We start from the raw sequence: 20,856 nt of genomic DNA on the forward strand, positions 1-20,856 counted from the left end.
ATAGAGAACTGGATAAAGAATATGTGGTACATATATACAATGGAATACTACTTAGTCATAATTTTATTTGCCATTATACAACAACATGGATGGACCTTGAGAACATTATACTAAGCAAAATAAGAAAATCAGAAAAAGTTAAGAACTATATAATTTCACACATCAGTGGGATATAAAAATAAAACTCATGAATAGAGATATAAATGAAGTGATTTCCAAGAGGAGGGCATTTTGAGGGAAGGGTGGGAGAGAGGGGAGTAAAGAGGGAGAAATATATGGTGAAGGAAAATGATTTGACTTTGGGTGATGGGTACACAACACAATGAGGAGTTAAAATACTAGGGAGATGTTTACTTGAAACTTATGTACTATTATTGATCAATGTCACCTCATTAAATTAAAATTTCTAAATAAAAAAATGATTTGATCATATATACAAGGGTTTAGTCTAGATGGATGCCTTACGATGTTTTTAAGCAGTACTCACTACTGAAACACTCTCTTACAATATTTAATTTGACTTTTTCTTGATTCAGTGTTTGCTTTTACCTGGAAACCTTTGACTAGTCTCTAGGGTTCTGACAATCTTGGTTCTGACAGTTCTTGCTTGTTCTTAATGTTGTTGTTTTTTTAGGGCACAAGTTCTTGGAGCTACATATTCTGATATTTTGTCAACATTGCTCTCCCAGAATGCTCTTTATATTTAAAAGAAGCACAACTGAAAGAATAAATGTCATAGAAGAATAAAAATATTAGAAAAAAGGGAACTTTTCTTTTTCCTGGAACATATTTTAAACTTGTTTTTGCAATAATTAAAAATAAGTCTACAAAGCTAAATGGAAAATTAGCGGCCCTGGCCGGTTGGTTCAGTGGTAGAGCGTCGGCCTGGCCTGCAGAAGTCCCAGGTTCGATTCCCGGCCAGGGCACACAGGAGAAGCGCCTATCTGCTTCTCCACCCCTCCCCCTCTCCTTCCTCTCTGTCTCTCTCTTCCCCTCCCTCAGCGAGGCTCCATTGGAGCAAAGATGGCCCTGGGCGCTGGGGATGGCTCCTTGGCCTCTGCCCCAGGCGCTAGAGTGGCTCTGGTCGCGACAGAGCGACGCCCTGGAGGGGCAGAGCATTGCCCCCTGGTGGGTGTGCCTGGTGGATCCTGGTGGGGCGCATGCAGTAGTCTGTCTGACTGTCTCTCCCCTTTTCCAGCTTCAGAAAAATAAAAAAAAAAAAAAAAAAAAAAAGAAAAGAAAATTAACAAACAGATACAAGAATTTGCAAGGTTAGTATGTGATAAAAGTGATGTTTTCAATAACTGTGGGAAGAGATATTCAAAAAATGTAAGACAATAGGTTAACCGCCTATAAAATAATAAAATCCTAAACTATGATTTAATTTATAAACAAATTAAATTATTGCATTCAGGCCCTGGCTGTTAGGCTCAGGAGATAGATCATTGGCCTGGTGCGTGCAGACGTCCCTGGTTTGATTCACAGTCAAGGAACATATGAGAAGCAGCGATCTTTTTCTCTTTCCTTCTGTCTGCTCTTTCTCGCTCTCTTCCCCTCTGGCAGTCACTGGCTCAATTGGTTTGAGCATTGGCCCTGGGGTAGGGAGTGGCTGAGAATAGCTCAGTTGGTCCAAGCATTGGCCTCAAGTTCTAAGGATAGCTCAGTTGATTGAAGCATCAGCTCAGATGGAGGTTACCAGGTGGATCCCTGTTGGGGCACATGAGGGAGTCTTTCTCTCTATATCCCCTCTCTCGCTTAAAAAAATTAATTAATTAAAAAATTAATTATAGCATTCAGTTTTTAACATTTAATAAAGGTGTTTATATAATATCAAGGTGTATGGAAGAAAATTTTAAGATACTCCTTAAAAAACAACAAGAATAAGAATAGAAACCATACACAATAAATTGTATAGGATATCAAAAGATAACTAACAAATTGAATAAAATATTTCCAGTATATTTCAGAAAAATATTTAATATAGCACTGTAACTTAATAATAGTAATATAAAATTTGACATTATACTAAATATAAATGCATATATCAAAATTATAATTTTAAATGTTATTTAGCTTAATTTTTCACAATATGATTAACAATTTACAACATTCTTAAGTACTTCTTGAGATTATACCTTTAAATGTCTTTCAAACATTTCATCTCAGAAATCAAATTGATTTTTGCAGGTGGAGACCTTTCCTTTCTCTGGACACATAGAACATTTCTGATTCTTGTCTATTATAAAAGCTCTGTGCTAAAAACCTTGCACATGCCTGATAATTCCTTCGGGAAACATTTCCTAAAACGACATTTCAGAATCAAATTATCTCATTGATTTTTCAACTTATTTCACTAAATTGACTTAGGTAGCATTTGTATATATTTGTCCTACCATAAATACTTTGTTGGAAACAACAATCCTTAATTTTCTTATTCTTTATAAAAATTTTCCATTTTCTGAAAGAGAAATTATATTTTTTTACACTATTAAAAAAATCTCTCATGAGTGCATTTATTTTTCTTTTTGAATTTTTTATTTAAATGTTTAACCAATTCTATTAGATTTTTTTTACTAATTTGTACAGTTTATACATTAAGGTTATAACATATAGTAATATGTTATATATACATTCTATTTTTCTTTTTTGCATTTTATGTTATATTTTTCTTTGAAAATTTCTACAATTATCACCATTAAAATTCAAAGAGAAATTAATGAATTAACAGATAAAATGTATTATAAAGTAAGTAATTAGAAAATATGGAGAAAGGTAAAAAGAAATGACACATGGAAACAGTGAGGAGAAGAGTGGATTTGCAGTTTGCCACCCAGGAGCAGATCCTCCAAAGAAGCAGACTCTTGGAAGAAGATATTTGCAAATGGCAACTCCAATAAGGAATTAATAGCCAAAATATATAAATAACACATATAACTCACCACCAAACAAACAATCCAACAAAAATATGGGCAGAGGACCAGATACTTCTCCCAAGATGACATATAAATGGCCAACAGATATATGAAAAAAATGATCAACTTCATTAGCTATTGGGGAAATACAAATAAAAACTACAATGAGATCACTTCATCACCTTTTAAAATGGTCCTTATCAATATACAAGTAATAAGAAGTGTTGGAGAGGCTGTGGAGAAAAAGGAAACCTCATTCACTACTGGTGAGAATGTAAACTGCTACTAACATTCTGGAAAACAGTATGGAGGTCCCTCAAAAAAAAATTACGAATAGAGTTACTATATGACCCAGCAACCCCTCTTCTGGATATTTATCCAAAAAGTTTGAAAACATTTATTTGTAATAATATATGCACTCCTATGTTCGTCGCAGCATTATTCACAGCAGCCAAAACATGGAAACTAAAGTGTCCTTTAATAGATGAAGGGATAAAGGGAATGTGGTACACATATAAAATGAAATACTACTCAGCCATAAGAAACGATGACAAATTGCTATTTATGACAATATGGCATGTTAAGTGAAATAAGTCAGGAAGAAAATGTTAAGAACCATATATAAATTTTTACTCATATGTGGAATATAAAACTAAAAGCAACAATGAATAAAACAAAAACAAAAATTCATAGACACAGATAACAGTATGATGGTTACCAGAGGAAAGGGGGAAAGGGAGTAGTAAAAGGTAAAGGGAAGCAAAAGCATGGTGCCAGGTTAACCTGTGGTAGCGCAGTGAATACAGCGTCAACCTGGAATGCTGAAATTGCTGGTTCGAAACTTTAGGCTTGCCTGTTAAAGGCATCTACAAGAAGCAACTATTATGAGTGGGTGCTTCCCACTCCTCCTCAGCCCCTTTCTCTTTCTCTCTCTCCTCACTCTAAAATCAATAAATAAAATCTAAAAAATATATATATGGTGCCCTGGCTGGTTGGCTCAGTGGTAGAGCATCAGCCTGGCGTGCAAGGGTCCTGGGTTTGATTCCCGGCCAGGGCACACAGGAGAAGCGCCTATCTGCTTCTCCACCCCTCCCCCTCTCCTTCCTCTCTGTCTTTCTCTTACCCTCCCACAGCAAGGCTCCATTGGAGCAAAGATGGCCCGGGCGCTGAGGATGGCTCCTTGGCCTCTGCCCCAGGTGCTAGAGTGGCTCTGGTCGCGACAGAGTGACGCCCCGAAGGGGCAGAGCATCGCCCCCTGGTGGGCAGAGCGTAGCCCCCTGGTGGGCGTGCCGGGTGAATCCCGGTCAGGTGCATGCGGGAGTCTGTCTGACTGTCTCTCCCCGTTTCCAGCTTCGGAAAAAAAAAAAATAATAAAATATATATATATATAGTGCTTAAACATGATTTGACTTTGGGTGTTTGGCACAGTATGCAAAATACAGATATGTATCATAGAAATGTACACTTACAACCTATATAATCTTATTAACCATTATAACCCCAATACATTTAATTTTAAAAGAAAGAAAAAAAAGAAACATCAGCTCAGCCAGGCAAGTTTCTCCAGCTTTTCCAGATATGTAGAATCATCAACAAACACACATTTCCTTTATCCCACAACAACATCACCACTTCCTCTTCACTTGCACATTTTTCTGCCGTTTGAGTAGGGAGAAAATTTATTTGGGTCCTGTTTGGCAGGAGGAGGATTTTCTTGTGGAGTGGGTAGGTGGTATTTAAGGATGGCTTCGTCAGACCATACATTAACATCCAATGTAATTGTAGAAGATAACTTTAGACGGAAATTTTCTCCCAGTCTTTCTCCTGCCTACACTGAACACACTTTAGAGTCTTTAGTAGACGGCTACCTTCCATTTAGACTTTAACTCCAATTTCCTTTGCCTCTCTGATGAATTCTCTCCAACATGAAGCCTTATTTCTCTCACCATTCTCATTTTTTCTGCTACTCTATTAATCTGTAAATGGTCTCCTACTAAACTCTGAGGAGACCGTTTCTTTCTTTCTTTTCATCTATCACTTTTTATTTATTTTTTCTTGTGATTCTAATTGATTTTCTAATTTAACTTTTTTTTATTTAGACAATTAATTTTAACAGGATGACATTGGTCAACTAGAGTACATAGATTGAGAGAAAACATTTTCATATCATTTGGACATTTGATTATGTTGTATACCCATCACTCAAAGTTAAATCATTCTCCGTCACCGTATATTTGTTTCTCTTTATGTCCCTCCCCCTATCTCCACCCCCCTGTCTCTTCCCTTCCCTTCCCCTCCCTCTAGTAACCACTGCATTTTTATCTATGTCCATGAGTCTCAATTTTGTGCCCCACCTATGTATGGAATCATACAGTTCTTAGCTTTTTCTGATTTACTTATTTCACTCAGTATAATATTATCAAGATCTATCCATGTTGTCGTAAAAGATACTATGTCATCATTTCTTATAACTGAGTAGTATTCCATAGTATATATATACCACATTTTCTTTATCCAATCCTCTATTAAGGACATTTCAGATTTTTCCATGTATTGGCCACCATGAACAATGCTGCGATGAACATGGGGGTGCATGTTATAGTCTTAAAATTATTTCTATTTTTCAATTACAGTTGATGTACAATATTACATTAGTTTCAGGTATATAACCCAGTGATTGGACATTATATAAATCTAGTACCCATCTGACACCATATTTTTAAAATATTATTATACTACATACTTTTTATTGATTTGAGAGAGACAGAAAAGGAGAGAGAGAGAGAAACATTGATTTGTTGTTCCATTTATTTATGCATTCATTGGTTGATTCTTGTATGTGCCTTAACTCAGAATCAAACTCACAACTTTGGTGCATAAACACATGCTCCAATTAACTGAACTACCAGGCCAGGGCTACAATTTTTTTTTTTTTACAGAGACAGAGAGATAGTCAGAGAGAGGGATAGATAGGGACAGACAAACAGGAACTGAGAGAGATGAGAAGCATCAATCATCAGTTTTTCGTTGCCACACCTTAGTTGTTCATTGACTGCTTTCTCATATGTTCCTTGACCACAGGCCTTCAGCAGACCAAGTAACGTCTTGCTGGAGCCAGTGACCTTGGGTCCAGGCTGGTGAGCTTTGCTCAAACCAGATGAGCCCGCACTCAAGCTGGCGACCTCGGGGTCTCGAACCTGGGTTGTTCTGCATCCCAGTCTGACGCTCTTTCCACTGCAGTGGCCTGGTCATGCTACAATGTATTTTTAATAAAACTTTTTTCTTTCTCTTGCACAATATTATTTCTTTATTTGGCATAAGATTTTTTATCTGAAATCTGTACTATTAGCAAAATTTTTAAAAATTATTAGGTCTTAAAAAAAATTGTCATTCAAAATTTGTGAAAAATTTATAGGATACAGTGAGTCCTAAATAGATGGAGTTGCATATTGAATTAGAAAAAATCAATTGTAGGTTATTCTTAACTTAAAGTATATATATTTTATTGTTTTTATGTATATTTTTATTGTTTCCATGAGTTTCGTTGTTTCATTGGAGTTGAACATAAACAATGTGGAGGTTGGGGGTACTGACCCAACCCCCACACAAAGATCAATGTGTAATTACAGTTGGCCCTCCACATCTAAGAATTCCCAACCACAAATGTAAAAATAGTATTTATTCGATTCCATGTATCCATCTTGTTAAGCAGTAATATTAGACCTAGATATAATGAATCAAGCTGTGTTAAAGTTGATTAAGGGCCTGGAACATCTAGTCTAATATTCCTTGTAGATAAAAAGTTCAGGTGTAAGAACATGAAGGTGACATGATCAAGGTCATGTCACATATTCATCAGTGTTTGATATCAGAACAAGAAGTAAAACACAGGCCATTTATGCTATGTTTATATTTGATAGATGATGCCCAGAGGCTTTAAAATGGCAAGATCAAAACTCACATCTCTTATATTTCCATCCACACTATTTCTTTTTTCCACACTTGTAAAAAAGGACAGTTTGCCTCATGGCATGTTTAATATTTCTAAAGAAGAGGTACATAGGCTTAATATATATAAAATTAAGAAATATTGCTCGCTTCTGAACTTAGAATATAGACATTTTCCTCTGCATGAAATAAACAGAAGCTGATAAAATTCATAGAATGGGGCCAGATGACCCTCGATACACTGTGGTTCAAACCCCCAGCCATCTGTCTCGCTACATATTCTGATGGTGTTACACAAACAAAGTGGAATGGCAATATAAAAGTGTCATGTGATCAGTAGTTGTGATTTTTATCTTATAAGATTTTGTGAAGTACATTAGTAAATGGGGTGGAAAGCTAATGAAATTGTTCCCAAAATATGGACATAGACTTTTTCTATTGTTGCTGCAAAGCCTGGGCAATAGACAGAGTCAAGTCACTTTAATCAATATTTCTTTTAATACTTCCATTAGCTAATGTAGCCTCATTAGTGATCTAAAGTTGAAGCAATCATGCTAAGATTTCTTTACTATAAGAGGGAATGAGAGATTGTGGAAGATAATAAATTTGACAAGGATATAAAGCTATATTGCTTAGAATAAATAAGATTTTGATAAATATTCATTGGTGCTCCTTTTATTCATGATAGCAATTCATAACAATTGCAAAGAATAAAATAAAAAGAGTAATTAGAAATAATTATAATTCTCAAAATCATACACTCAGATAAAATGAAATTTTTCTTCAGAAGTCTTCAAATGACAATTTTCTGAATTAGTTTTAAGTTTCCATAACCTGGAATGATCTGAACCTATCTTGCTGATTACTCATGCTGAGAGAATATAATTATGATGATTCTAATATTGTTCAAAATAATTGCTTCAGCTCAGCAAGTTCAACATAAACTTGCACTAATCTGAGACTATTTGGAGATAATGTAAAGAGATCCTGAACAAAGTCTAGAAGATATAATAAAGTCAGACATGATAACCAAGCTGAAAATCATAGACAAAGCTTCTGTGAATAAATTGATATTGCCTTTTTACTGTTATTTATCACCTTTCATGGAAAAGGGTGCTAGCTTTAACTGTGATTATAAATAACATGGAGTTGTATAAGTCATTTCAATGATTTTGTGTTTGCATAGTTATAAATATTATAACATACAGTAATTTTAATTGGTGGGCTATCTTGTTTAAGCACATAGATTTTATTTCAATTTATAGTATTAAATGAACTACCTATGTTGAGAAGATTTTATTTAACAAATGTAATTAAATTTTTGAATAAAGATTTTTGGAGGGTGATTTATTTATTTTTAATTAAAATCAAAATAAATATTGCCAAACACCTCACTATTAATTTCTTAGTGAACTTGAGAAGCGTGATGAATTGAAGACACTGAAAATTTGTATTAGAAATATCAGACTAATTCTTACGTAAAATTTGAGGATACTCATATGCAGCAAATTCCTCCTTAAGATTGATTACTAAAAATTCCAGGATAAAAATAATGTTCAAAGTAGAGAAAATGTAAATCAACCAATAATTAAAATTTTGAATTACCTATTCATTTGTTCATTTATTCGTCAAATACTTATTGAGCTCCTATGATATGATCTCTTTGCAGGAATATTCCTAATAGCAATGTTTCCCAGATTTGCCTGATCAAAATATTCACAATATCCTAGTTTCCTCCTGTTTTCTCTCCACTATCTTTATGATGTGGCTTTTGTCCTCCTGTGTGCTGTATGAAGATTTTAAGATGTCATTCCGTCTCTAGCATCATGTTTATATTCAAAGCAGGAGGAAAAAAGAATAAAAGGAGGTTGGTGCCTATATAAGGCAAACAAAAATATCCCCCAAATCCTTAGAGTCTTTGACTCATATCTCGTTGGCCTGATCTATGGCTTAGGACCAATCTATGCTGTAAGTGAATCACAAAAATGAACATTTCATCTAGACATACAGCTTTCACAAACCAAATTAAAATTTTGTTATCAATAAAGGAGAAAGAATATATCCTGCACAGGCAACCAACAACGTCTGCTGAGTAGTCAATGAGAAAGAGTGTTATAAGAAAAAAATGATAGAATTGAATGAAATCAATTTATGTAAGAACAAATTCTTCTTACTTGATAACAAAACCACATGTGAAACTGTCCTTTCTTCCTTCTTCATACCCTTGAAAAATCTGTTGACCTGAAATATTATTTTCTTCTTTAAAATGCCCTTGATTCTCAATCCAAGTATATTTATTTCAATAAAACTGCATGAATTCCTGTAATAACATTTCTAAAAAGTAATTTCAAAAAAAGTAATTATAATTGTTTACAATGTTAATCTACAAAAATGTTGAAGTAATCTGCATATCCAACAATAAGGGTTTGCTCAATAACTCAGAGAACAATCATTCAAAAGAATAACATGTAGACAATAAAATGTAAATATATCTGAAAAACAACTGATGAGCTGGAAAGACACTCGTGAAAGGTTTCATCAACAATAGTAAGGGTGTAACAGGATAATCAGTGCAGTTAATGTTAAATTGATAGATTGTACACAGGGTGGGGCAAAAGTAAGTTTACAATTGTTCATATGGAAAATAATACAAAAATTAATCAATAATAATACAAGAATAAACTCCATGTTTCATGTACTCACACCATAAACCTACTTTGCCCCACCCTGTAATATTAAAATATAGATATGTTTATTGATCTATGTTAATGTTAAAGTGTTTTTCTGGGATTAGAGAATAATCTTTCTTTTTTAACTTGTTTACTATTTTATTTAAATTAGATCTAATAAGAATTGTTTGGTGAACATTGGGGAAGGAAGTAGAAATAAGACTATTGGGAAATATGGTTCTATGTAAAGCTTTTAGTGTGTCAGACATGTCAAAACAGAATAGGAAAGTAGTTTTCTCTATAGGAGACAATCTTGTCTAATTGTGTGCAAGACAAACAGGGAGATACAATTAAAGTATGGGAATCTTTTCAAAGTCCCAATCTACCTTAAGAAAAGCAATAAAGTAAATTTTAAAACAGGGTGTTTTGTTTTGTTTGTTTGTTTGTTTTTGTCTCAGATGGACAATGTATTTTTTCATTATGAAAAAGTAAGTTCTTTATATTCGATATTTTTTCTATAAGAAAATTGTCTCTTAACTTTACATTCACATATGATACTTAGACATTTTGGGTTGCCAAAAATTTCTATTAAGATTCAACTCTGGATATAATTCTGAAGGGAAAGAATTTCTACCAATATTCGGTATTATGCAGCTTCTCAGTTGCAAGAAGCAGAACACACTTTGGAAACTCAATAAGACATGAATTATAAAAAACCTTCAATTGGGTAATTTAATAGTTTAAGAATCTGGGGAAAAGGTCAAGTCAACCTTCAAAACTGCCCCAGAACACAACACCTGACCACACTGTGATTCCTTGAATACTGGGCTACAATTGTACAACATCTCAATGACAGTTGGGACTCTACTCAGAGATTCTAGCACTGCCACCTCCTTGTACTGACATCAGTTCTACTTCTACCACAATTGCCAGAAGATGAAAATTCCTGAATGGACCCAAAGCCTGGTTATGCCCACATCTAATTCTGTGTCTCAGAGCACAACACCTGGACCACATGCCTGTGTTCTAATATCAAAGGAGACAGAGGACACAATTATTTTGAGAGAGCAGGGCTTACAATACATTCCTCATACATACAGAAGGAGTTCAATATATTGGATGTCCAGATATGACCCATGCTTTCACTACAAATTCTATGCCATGACAGTTTTAACAAGATGTTAAGATCACTTTTATTCCGTCCACATAATGACATGTGAGAAATACCTCCCTAGCACTCTTAGTTATAATGATTCAGAGAAAATGGATCAACCTTAATAATCTATGAGCCTAATTAAGAAACACACACAATGATATAAGCTTGAATGAGTTACAACTTTCTAACTTCTTGATTACAAGTCCTTTTTTAAACTTTTCTGATATTCTTCTTTTTAAATTTTTTTTATTCAATCTATTCTTTAACTCTGTAATACAGTGTCTAGAAATGCAGATAGTACTAAAGTATTAAGTATGTAGTTAGTAACAACTAGATTTATGTATTCCAAGGCATTATATTGGAAATATTATCTTTCCTCTTTTGCATTTTTTCTGTGACATGTTTATGATATTCTTCTCAATTTGTTTCCTGTCTCTATCTATCATGAAATTAGAGTAAATAGAGTGTTTCAAATAATATAGAAAGAAAAAACATTTTAATCACTTCTGAAACTCAAGAATACTTTTTTCTCAGCAAGAAAAATAAGCTTAAAGGCAGACTTTTTTTATGGGAGGCAATGCTTTCTAAAACAGGTTAGCAAGACAAAAGTCAAGGTGAAAGGATACAGATCATAGATTTTATTAAATAATGTAGAGAAGGCACTATTTCTGTTTATTGTTGTTATATCATGTGGTTTGGCCATAAGAATGGAAGGATATGGTGAAAAATCTAGAAAATGTCTACATTTGTTCTTTGAGTTGCAAGTGTGATAGGATAAAGAAAGGAGAGAGAAGATGGGATTAGAGTCCAAGTCCTCATTCTACATGCCAGTCTCAAATTGGTGAGAGTACAGACTGTATTTTTTTTTTCTGTAAGGTACAGCTGCAGAATCTGAGGGCTGGTAGCACATTCCCACTGTTGTTCTGCAGAAGATCACCAGTTATAGGGGGAATACTTCCTCTGGGCACTCCAAAACAGCATTTGCAAAATGCAGAATCACTGAGGAAGGGCAAAAGGAGATAAAGATTCAAATGCCATCATTGTATGTCTTGATTGACCTTCCCTGAGTTTAAATTCTGAAGATGGTGTTTATGAAATTGAAAGTAATATTAGTGGGACCTCTGCCCCCTTTCCAAAGAAGACTCTGAGATCACTCAGTTGGCTGAAACTTTATCATGTTAGGTTGAACCCTGTCACATGCAGGCAGGAAAAGCTCTTAGAACAGTTCTCTCAGTTATCCTCTTGTGTGGGGGTGAAAGGGACTCAGAAACAAGATGTGCACCCAAAGAAGCTGGTTGGCAAGTTAGCTAGGAATACTGACAAAAGAGGTGGCTGAATTGGGTGAAAACGGCTTTGCAGGCAAAGTTCATGAGGCAGATAGATGGGGCTAAAACCAATTTAGAGTAGCAGATGAGTCTCAGGAGATAGAGAGCACCCATCTGAAAGAATGCTGAGCCTGAGCAATACAAAAGGGTGAGTAGACAATACTTTCCCTGAGTACCAAGGGCTGGTAGGGACGTCATGGAGGTGAGGAGAGTCAGGCAAACCACACAAAGCATTGCTCAAGGGGAGAAAAGACAACAGTAGGGGAGCCCCCACAGCAGATGTGAGGTTCGTTTATCTCATTTCTTCAGTTTCTTCTTAGCATCCCACACAGATACTATTTTTTGTAAGACAGTTTATACTGGCATGACATCTAAGAGATAAACTTTTACCTAAAATCTCAGTTTAAAACAATCAGAATAATATTACTCAATGCATTGTAGGAGAAGACTCAAGGGAGAGGGAAATAGCTACAGAGAAATGAATGCAGCCCATTGGTTTTGGTGGCTCAGTCCATGTTTTGCTGCAAACATGAGAGAGTGAGTCCTGAAATTTTTAATTAGAATGTATAAAAGATAGAGGTTGTGTAACACTACACATCTGAGCAGTTGTTTTAGGACAGCATCAGTGAGTTTGATTTAGTAAAAGTATTTCACAAAAAAATAATGAAGATTAGACAATAACACTAAATTATAAAGAAACAATGTTTCCAAATAGTAATCAGCCAAAATAAATACCATTCACACCATCAAGATTGCTTTAGCTAAGACTGGTAAACAGTAAAATTATTCTGTTTTAAACACAGCAAAATGTCTTGACTCAAAAGTTCAGGTGACAGTGACAGAGGATTTAACTAAAGCTAATTATATGGATGCTTCGAATGAATGAACACCAGCCATTAGCTTTCTCGGCCTCTGATGACACATGAACCAGAGTAGCATCCATTAGACAAGACAGGCACATAGTGTGATGCTGAGGGCTTTGGGAGGAGTGTGGATACTTGAGTAAGCACCTGAGTAATTATAGTCTATTTGATGTGGCAGGACTTTTGTGTATTAAAAAATGCAAGAAAAATGTAAGAGTATTCAGATCTTTAACTCTAGACCATAAGGTTGTAACAATAAAGAGCAAGATTAAGAGTAGATTCTGTAAAAAAAAAAAAAAAAAAAAAGTAGGTTTTCATTTTGGCGATGAAGAATACAAAATTTGAATTCTATGCTGATAAGTGATGTGAGTCTAGTCTGTATTCAGAAGATATTTTAATAGTAATCTCCAAAACCATTCTGTGAGTGAAATCAATTTTCAGAAGACACACACACACACACACACACACACACACACACACACACGCATACTTAAATCTCAACATAAAATGATAGCAATGTTTAAAATTAATTTTTCTATTTGCTACTTTTACTTAAAGTTAAAAGGTGGAAACTCAATGTTAATTGCTTGCATATATTTTGGGTTAAAATTTACTCATCTGTAAATCAGAAAATATAGGAAACAATGGTCTAAACAATCAGCAACACAAATAGTTTGAATAACTTCCAGTGTCCAAGTTAGAGGTCTTACTACTTTCAGTTATAAATAACTTATGCATACATAAATTCCCATATATTAATTCATATATATAATTTCTTAGAAATTCTATTTATCACAGAGGAAGATTAAAAGACAAATCCCCCAAATTAATACAGCGTTCTCACTTTGCTGTCTCTGTTCCTTTTTATGTAATTATACGTAATATTTTTCCCATAAAGTTTTCCTGCATTAAAAGTCAAGAAACAAATCCATCTCACAGAACACTAGTACAGAACTGGTTACTTTTAGTAGCTTTGTATTTGAATGAAAGGGAGACAGATTGTTCAGTGTAAGATAAACATTCTTTACATCATGTATTCATAAGTGAAATGCTCTTTATATAAAGAAGTTCCCAGAAATTTAAGTTAGCTATGTATCATTTGAAACATGTGAAATAATTATACTCATTTCCAAGTAGTGATTCTGCAGAACAAAATGTCAATGCAGGTAGTACTTTTTCCTCCGTTGTTTTTGTTAAGTAGAAATTGCCTTTGTGGCAGACTTGTTACCTTAAAAAAATCCCCAAATTCATTTTCACAGTTCAGCTATAGCTCACTGTACAATTTCTGGCACAGCAAGAGGAGCCTGAGTAGATAAGTATAGAAAATGATCTGGGAACGAAGTCAGCATTTTTATAGACTATAGTTTTTAAATGCTAGTATCTTTCCTTCTGTAAATCCTTAAAAGCTATTATAGAATTTTTTTCTTCTTAACTTTTCTCAATAACACCAGAAATAACTTCTTTCTTTCAATATTTGAAATTATTTCTGTAGGTGATACCAAAGCTTTATATATATTTTTAGTTTTAGGATTTTCTGAACTCAGATATTTATATTTCCAATAATATAAAAAGGGCATTTACTTATGAAGATAAAATAAAATTTGTATCATATCTAAAATACTTAACACCAGTGAAAATTAAGGATTTCCCTTCAATATTTAGAAAAGATTATGCAATTTACTTCTCTGATATAATAGCTGTTATCTGAATTTTCTTGTACTCCACTCAAATGAAAACAATTATTTTTTAATAGAATAAGAAAAATTAGAAGGTTCTGGAATAATCTTGTGAGCAATTTTGCTATATTCTTTTCTTTGTCTGCATGTATCAAGTCTTCTACACCCACAGTCCAGGCAGGGGTAAGTAAGGACTGCCTCACGCAAAGCCTTGTGATAGTGGACATGCACAGGTCTCCAAACTCATGGTGTCAACACAATCACATTCTAGTTCTGTACATGATTTACTTGCTTTCTGGACATTTGCACCTTGTTAGTCACTGTCCTTTGGAAGTAAAATGTACAAGATGTGTGTGAACAAAGTCTCTTGGTCATTTTCACTCTTCTTAAATTTTCATTTGTGTTTTGTATCCCCTCCTGCATGCAGTTCCAGCTGCAACCTCAGAGACAAATAAGCAGGTGCTCAGGCCTGCACTTCCAGAAGACTCTTACTACTGTTACCCTGGTTCTTGCTTTATCAACCCAAAGAATAACTATTCTATTCTTAATGTCTACTATGGTTAAGCTACTTCGTTTCTCCTTTTAGAAGTGGCCCTTCTGCCAAAATTTTCTTTTAAAATCCCTCCCTCACCTTGGAAATACTTCATGAGGAACCAGCATTTAGTTGAGTGAACTTCTGGTTTTAACCCCTTTTATTGAAAGATGAGAAATGAGGCTCGACTCATGGCGGTGTCAGTGTCTGAGCACAAGGCCCTTGAAATGAGCAGGTGGGGTAGTGTTAAGCAGGGGCTACATCTAATAGAAGGCTCTTGATCCAAGTCTTTTGAGAGCACTAAGCTCACTTATGCTCACCATGAAGACATCCTTCACCGGAGTGACATAGGCCTGCATTGGACCTGCTTATTTTGAGTAATTTTAAGTAGACTCAGATATGCTCATTCCACAAATAAGAATTTTCTGCACCACTCACATGCTATGTGAAGATTTACGTATGAGGCAAAGAGTCCAGTATTTAATCATTCAAAAATTCAGACATTATCTTTTATTTCCAATGGAATTGTAAGGGACAATTTCTTTCCCACTGCACTAGTGATTACAGTAACCCAGCAGCTAATAGAGAAAAGAGATTTTGTTTAAATTGATTGCAGAGCTAATGGACCATTGTGTGTGTGTTGAACGGGGCAAATGAATTGGGTAAAGTACGTCAGAACCTGGTTTCCAATTTTTCCTAAAATACTCTCCTCTGCTTGTTGTATCTGCCTAAGCTTTGTGGAAAATTCACAAGTTGCTGATTTGATTAATGCCATGTGAGCTAGGCTGTGTAAATACATAGTGTTGATCTTTTATTCATGGCCCTCTGAGTTTCTTATGTTTATGCTTTTCAATTAAAGTTAAATCGCTAATTTATCTCTAATAAAAAGACCAATTTACCAAAATAATCTGAAAAATAAGCTCTGGGGTCTCTCTTCTCAAAATGGAGCCCTTATCCCCAGGTAAGAAAAAACATCCATTCATGGCAGTGGCTCCAGCCCAGTCTTCTTGACCTGTGGCTTGTCTCATCAGCCTCCCCAACCCCATAAGTCAATTCATCAAAATCAACTGCTTATATCTTACCTCCTCTGTGGTCTATTCCTCTGCTCGAACTCGACAGACAAAGTGACAATCTCATTCTAGGAGATCTTCAGAAATCTCTCCTGTACTCTCTGAAACCTCAGGGCATATTTCTGCCCTGAGATTCTGTCTGTTTTTCAGAACCATGTCCTGAGTGTTTCATCTTTTTTTTGCTCATTAGTTAGATCAAACCTTTGTCCTCCATCCAATTTTTCTAAACTGGAGCTGTGTGGTTCTCCTGAGGGTCAGCCAGGGTGCTACTGGCTGATTATCAGCTACTTTGCTTCTCCTTTCCTTTGTATTTGAATTTAATGGGGAGAATTAAATAGACATAGTCTTAATTCTGAATAAGGAATCCATAATTCCACCTGGTAACATTCCCTGAAGTATATTTCTTTGAACCTGGTTGTGAAAAATAACTTTAGAAGAAGAAAGTTTTTCTTGAACAAACTTCTCTTAGAAATTGACACACATCAATCAGCATTACAAAAGCTCTGAATATTATACCCCTCTCCCCACCACCAAATTTTAAACCTTTGAGTGAGACTTGTAGAAAACATATTTAACCTCTGAAATCTTTTTTATAACATTGATTACTACACCTCATAATTAAAAATCCTTACTAGAGGTCATCTCTGTGGAGATCCTTGCTGTTGAGGAAATGGAGGGCGGCGGTGAATATACATTCCCCACACGTATGGCCCCGGTCAGGACCTCACTCAGGATCTTCTAAAGCTTCCCGGGGAATGTTAGAAAAGTTCAGCCTTACTCCTCAAAGTCAGAGTGCCCACATAAGTGGTTTCTGGAACCAGGAAGTATTTCAGAGTGAAAGGGATCGCCACTGATAATCGTGCTGGAACAACAGGAGGGACCCTGGGTGCCCAAGACAACCTGCCATGTAGTCGCCCAGGGTCTGTAGTCATTAAAAACGACAATATATTTATTTTTATGTGTAATATCTAAATATTTCTTCACACATCAGTCTCTAAATTTAAAAAACAAAAAAATGCATTCTCTAAGAATAAAATTGTAAATACCAAAAAGCCCTAGGGCTGTTTCTGCTGCCGGATCAGCCCACATTTTTATTAGAAACGTGAACAGTGTGCAGAACACAATGAATAAAGAATAAGGCTTTGTTTGGTGAACGTATGACACGGGGGGTTTAGTAATCTGTCCCTTATTGTGTGTCTAAATTGGAATGCCTGGATAATAATTTAGCCTAAGCCACCAGGACGAGATGGTGACTTATATAAATCATACACCACTGAGTATATAGCTCACTAAACAAATACCAACAGGAAGAATAATGTTTGCCTAATAGTGGCAAAATGTCAGACAAAATGTAAATTTAGCAATGCAATCACCATCACCCTACACAAAACACTTCCAAAAAATGGAACGTTCAAGGACATAGGGATCCCACTGTCTGCAGTACTCTTACTTGGGTAGAAATGAAGTGTTTTCTTGTTGTTTTATGTCTAGATTAAAGTTTGGTGGGGCAAGAGTGAAAAAGATGAATTCAAAGAAGGAGAAAAGGGACAAAAAAAAAGGAGTAAAGCAATAAAGAAAGGTGAGAGGAAGAGGTAGAATATTTGATTAATTGCATATGATTTCATTTAGAAATTGCCATTCCACACTAGAATATAATAAATCACTTCTCTGTTCTGCTTACTACTGTTCAGCCATTACAATGCCCTGCACATAATATATGCTCAAATATTAAGGAAAGAAGGAAGAAAGGGAGAAAGAGAAGTTTAAAAAATAAAAATAAATCAGACCACTTGTGTCTCAAATACTTAAAAGCAATAATGTCATAGTATTTGGGGGTATATTTTTATTTAAGCCCTTATTACTTTAATTTTTAAATACAAACTAAAAATACAAAGTCTACCATCTGTTTCTAACTTTTACTCTGAATTATATCCTTTATTTATTGATTAGGAGACAGTATTCTTTGTAAGCTCCATCTATGTTATGAATAGTTTGTTTCTAACAGTACCATTCTGTTTAATTGGTAGTTCAACACATTATAAATCTGCAAATTTATTAGAAATGTTTATAGCAATGTTTTTTAGACAGCCAGGCATATTTTTTGGTATTTAGGTCACATAGTTTTTGTCTCCACTTGCAAAGTGTATTGAGAGATATTTTCTGAGCTGTGACCTTGAGATATGTGCAAGGAGGTAGAATCTAATTAGGACTGACATTTGAATCTGAGTTTGAATATCTTGTTTGTGAATAACAAGCATATTCTTTGAAGTAAACAAAAATATTTATTGACTGAGACATTGTGTAATGTACTATCTAAGAATGAAATGCAACAAAATGTATTCTTTTTCCTCAAGGTTCTTTTTTTTTCATTTTAGAGAGGAGAGAGAGTGAGAGAGATAGAGAGAGGGGGGGGAGGAGCAAGCATCAACTCCCATATGTGCCTTGTCCAGACAAGTGCAGGGTTTCAAACAGGCAACCTCAGCATTCCAGATCAATGCTTTATCCACTGCACCACCACAGGTCAGGCCTTCCTCAAAGTTCTTATAGTTTCTATATCCCAAATGTGAAAAAATGCTAGATAACATAAAATATTTTACTAAATAGGCAAAATGATTAAATGTTAAATAGGGCATACTTGTTTTTAGTTTGCAGTGAGATCATAGCAGGACATAGTTAATCTATGAATTATCTCTGAAGATTATGGAAAGGCTAGAATTATACATATTAAATACATATGGAGATTATAATAACTTTTCAAAATTATAACTGGTGTTGAAAAGCATGTTCAAGTTTCCAAATAGGCTTTTATGTGTCAAAGGTTTCATTATTTGTAATTTGATAGACTATTTAAATTGATAGGAGGTACAATCCCTTAGTGTTCTAAAATTGGTTATACTGTTTATTATGATTTGAGCTTGAATAATGAGTTACAGAAGCTGTGTCTTTGAAATGACTATGAGGAATAGTGGAAGAAGTGAGTCCAGCTACAGAGACCAGATATCTTGGATGTTCAGTTGAATCAAATGACAGATGTGCGTTTATGACAAGATATGGTCCACCGTGAGCCTGTTGTAGACAGCATTTCACAGATTACAAGTGTTTTTAGTGATGTCATCTAAACATTCTCGAAAACCAGTCAAAATAAAAGCAATGGAAGCAACAAGAACCATTGCTTTCCTCATTCCTCATAAATCACTGTCTTAGTTCTCAGAATCATTAAGAGGAGAAAAGAAATAATAAATGTGAACACATGGGGCCACATTCCTGGCACTTGATATAGTTTTGATGAATCTTTAGTATCTTTTTCACCACCAGTAGAGAAATAAGCACATAATTGAATAAGTTTCTCTTCCTGTGTATCAAACATGGAGGTCCAAGGACACTGTTAACATATTCTAGTGCTTAGAGAGGAAGATCTGTTCTATGAGATAACATTTCTGCAAGAGGAACAAGAATTAATGTTCTTGTTCTTGCAAGAGATCCCAGGCTAGAATAGCCATTGGGAACTATCTAATCCACTTCTATTTTGCAGAAGGAAGAGATGGATTCTAAAGAGATCAGTTAAACTTCCCAAGCATGACCACACAAGCTGTACATCAACTGGCTCTGAAATCCAGGAAACTCCCAGTTCTGTGTTCTATCCTCTGCTGTTACTCATTGCCTCTTCAGTAAACTGATGCTTAGCCCAAAATTAACAGCACAGAATGCTCACAAGTCTCATTATGAATTACAAGTACTAGAATAAAACTCAATTAATTTTTATTGTCTAATATGAACTAAATATGTGATTTCAAGAAGATTGATGGGCAATAAAGAGAGTGGTGTCTGAATTGTGAATATTCAATGCTTGTTTCTAATCTCAGTTAAGTGAGTTGAGCAAACTTAATACACCAAATTCTCCACATTCTGATTGCTTTTCCCCTCAACAAAATGTTTTTGCTATTATGATAGTTGGTGCACTTTCAAGAGAGTGTGTCCATCATTGTGATGTGAAATATCTGGTTCACATGAGAGTCATATTGTTCATTGAAAACTAAATTATCATTCTGGTTTTTAACTGTTTTGGGGGAAACTATTATGAAAATTAAGAAAATCGTATCATAAGTGTTTCCATCAATATAGACAACTAACATTTAACATTACCAGTTAATAATGTCATTCTGGGCTTACAACTTAGTCTCACAAGGATGGCAGATGTAAGCCCATAACTAAGAAATAAAATAACTTTTTATGCACTTATAATTATTCTGAATTCATCAAGCTAAGAGCCAGACCCATGTTGGTAAATTAATACACACACACACACACACACACACACACACACACACACACATTAATTGCCTTTGGTGATACTTGGAAGGCAACAGCTGATGTTGGTGACCCACCTTCCAATTTCTTGAGTTACTTTATGGAGGATGCACCTGTTCTCATCTACTTTCTACTCCTTGAGTTCATTTAGCATTTAGATCATGCCTGGATTCCCAGGATAAGAACACGTAGCATTGCCTCTTCTTTACTCTGTTAAAAAGTCACTACACTCCCTTTTAAAAGGAATTAATTCTTTCAGAATTTTCTACTTTGCCCTGAAAATGGAAAACCAATTTACAATGACTTCGATTATACTATTTGGTTTCAGATAATTTTGAATTAGTAACAAGCTTACATCTTGGAGTAAAATCATGAGGAATCAACACTTCTGCTCTTA

This window comes from Saccopteryx leptura, chromosome 5 (assembly GCF_036850995.1).
Source record: "Saccopteryx leptura isolate mSacLep1 chromosome 5, mSacLep1_pri_phased_curated, whole genome shotgun sequence".
Taxonomy (NCBI): Eukaryota; Metazoa; Chordata; class Mammalia; order Chiroptera; family Emballonuridae; genus Saccopteryx; species Saccopteryx leptura.